General features: G+C 51.7%; 2 non-coding genes across 2 annotated transcripts; both read left to right on the top strand.

Annotated features, from left to right (window-relative positions):
• Nucleotides 1-280: 280 nt before the first annotated feature.
• TRNAF-GAA lies at nt 281-353 on the top strand. The gene has a single exon. It is a non-coding gene; the product is annotated as a tRNA-Phe (tRNA).
• Nucleotides 354-2,256: 1,903 nt separating this feature from the next.
• On the top strand, nt 2,257-2,329 carry TRNAR-UCU. Its single transcript has one exon. It is a non-coding gene; the product is annotated as a tRNA-Arg (tRNA).
• Nucleotides 2,330-2,868: the final 539 nt, after the last annotated feature.

The following is a 2,868-nucleotide window of genomic DNA, read 5'->3' as shown; positions in this document are numbered from 1 at the left end:
GGCGGCAAGTGGTGGCCAGACTCTCACCCCCAGGGTCTAGTCTAGCTCAGGGTCCAGCTCAACTTCCTCCCCGCGCCACTGGCCCCCAGTCCCCTTCCACCACCAGGTCAACCCGGGCACTAGGGCAGGAACGGGGTGAGGCAGCAAGTCAAGCTGAGCAAGGCAGGGAAAAGCAAGTCTTGTCTTCATGGGCACCTCCCAATGACGTCCTTTTTGTGTGCAACTGCTGCAAAAAACTCCCGGAAAGAGAAGCAACAGGCCAAAATATAGGCATACAGCTGCCAAAGTAGCTCAGTTGAGAGAGCGTTAGACTGAAGATCTAAAGGTCCCTGGTTCAATCCCAGGCTTTGGCAGGTGCTTTCATCCTCTTTGTGCAGGGGCAACTTGTTTTCTAGAAGCCCAGTGGTGCCTGCACCCAAGATGAGCAGGGTTTCCCTGGGGTAAAGCAATTTTGGGGGCCCCTTCCATTAAAAAAAAGTGGCAATACTGTATTCTCACGGGGCCCCTGCAGGGCCTGAGGCAAATTGCCCCACTTGCCTCCCCTCTGGGTGGCCCTGAAGGTGAGTCTCTGATCTTGGGCTCTGCTGTAGGAAAACATAGAATGGGCTTCTGCCCCTAGTTGGCCCACCTGACCTTTAAGGATGAGAGCTGTCTTTCCCAACATGGCAGGAAGAGAGCAATGCAGGGTGACCCTCAGGAATGGTGCCAGAGGGCTGCTGGGCAGTGACAGGCAGGAATAGGGGATGAAAACTCCTCTGCGCAGCTCAGCAAGGGCAGTACCAGGGAAGGGGCATCTGTAAAAGTGGCTGTGTAGAAGGTGGAAGGGATTTGGGGGCCCAGGAGGAGGCGCTTGATGTTCAGTGCCTTGGAGCAGCTGGACTTAGCCATGGTGAGTGTTCAGGAAATGCCCATTAATAACTCTAGGGTAGCTCAATAGGCAGAGGGTGATTGGAGGAAGGGCCTCCTGGCCAGGGAAGAATGATGGGGCTGGAGTCACATTCATGGTGCGAGTACAGAAGGTGGTGGAGCTCCGACCAGGGAGGGCATTACTGGTGGGCTTTGTGCTCTGTGGCACTGGTTACTGCTATATTAGTGTGTATGGTCCCCACTTAAGGCATGAGAGGGAAGATCAAAGGCTCCCTTCCTCTGGGCTGCATGATGTTTGATGTTGGGGGGGATTTTAATTGTGTCAGCCGGCCTGAGCACCGCTGGTCCTGTTTTCCCAACCGTCAGAGGAAACATTTTTACAATGAGCACTACCTGGCGCAGGTCTGTAGTGAGGTCGGCTTAGAGGAGCTCACTCCAGACACAGATGGGGTTCACCTTTCTGCGGGGACAGACCAGGACTCGCATTGACCGGATTTATGCTTAGCTTTTGTGTCTTTAGCACGTTGCTTCTCAGATTCTTTCTTGGCCTGACTTGTTACACTTTGACACTTAACAGGCCAGAGTTTGTGCACCTTCCTATTATCCTCACTAGGATCTGATTTCCAACTTTTGAGGAATGACATTTTGCCTCTAACAGCCTCCATTACTCGGCCGTTTACCTAGAGTGGCGTTCTGCTGGTCCTCCTATTGTCGTTTCTGATTTAGGGCAAACGTTTCATCTGAGCCTCTAATTGCGGTGTTTTTAAACGGTCTGCATGCTGCTTGCAGACACCTAACACTAGTGACAGCAGCTCCTTTTAATTCCCATCTAACCATCTGTACTTATGCCGATAGGTCGACTTTAGGTCTTTAACTTTGAGCGGTAGCTGAGAAGATGGTAAATCGGGCAGAAACCCGTTCGACAAACCTCTTCATTTCCTTGTTATTTCCTGACTTCTTCATTCATCCCCTTTTCCTTATTTCCTGGCTGAGGCGGCGGCCTGCCAGGGAGCTCCCCGGCACCTCTGGCTGCCTGGGCTGAAGGCAAGAGGCAGGCCTGGGCGTGGCGAGGGCCTCCTGTCCCGGAATGAGGCCACAGTGCTTCCTGGTCCCCTTTTCCCACCCACAGTGGCAGGCGGCTGCTGCAGGAGAACACGAGGGAGGCTCTCGGGATGCTAGGCAGCGCTGTGTGGCTGTCAGGGGAAAGAGCCTTCTTCTCTAAAGATGGCTGGCAGAAAGGTGGTGCTCAGCTCTGTAAGCGACCTGCCCAGTAGCCTCGCTGCCAGGGGATTCAGACATTTCTGTAAGGTGCAGAATGAGGGTATTTGGCTTCCAAGTTAATATGAGAAATATGCATTTAGGAGATGGAATTTCCATTCTTTCATCAGTGCCCCAGTGGCCTAATGGATAAGGCAATGGCTTTCTAAGTCAGAGATTGTGGGTTCGAGTCCCGTCTGGGGTGAAAAACTGCCTTCTTCCTGTATATTGCAAGGAAACCTTGACCTTATTTTCAGCAAGGAAGCTGGGAGATGTTCGAACACAAAATACTGGATCTTGGGAAAAATCCCCCAGAAATGGCAGCTTGACAAATGCTTTCTAAACCCCTCAGTAGCAAACAGTTAATACTAGTGTTTGTCTGAGACAAGAGGGAAGGGGAGTGTTTACTCCCACACCTCGGTGAGGGAAAGAGCAAGGCCGTCCTGAAAGAGAATGGATCTGTCTGGAGACAAAGCAGTCCCTGAGAATGAGCAACGGTGTGAAAAGAAGAGGTTCAAATGTGTGTTAGAGGGTTTATCCCTTCACCCTCCCATTAGCGGGTCCTTCTTGCGTACACACAGAGCAGCAATACCCAAAGTCCGAAGGTGCAAACAATTAGATGTTTATTGGATTGAACTTCCAGCAAACAATGATTCCAGTTTTCTTCCTCAGTGTCCCCATCCCAGCCCTGACGCCACAGAACCTTGCCTGTGTCCCTGTTTCCATTCTCCCTCTTAGCAAAAC

Source organism: Mauremys mutica, unplaced genomic scaffold, assembly GCF_020497125.1.
Source record: "Mauremys mutica isolate MM-2020 ecotype Southern unplaced genomic scaffold, ASM2049712v1 Super-Scaffold_100101, whole genome shotgun sequence".
Taxonomy (NCBI): Eukaryota; Metazoa; Chordata; order Testudines; family Geoemydidae; genus Mauremys; species Mauremys mutica.
Note: the sequence above shows the minus strand (reverse complement) of the source record. Positions and strands in the feature narration are given on the sequence as shown.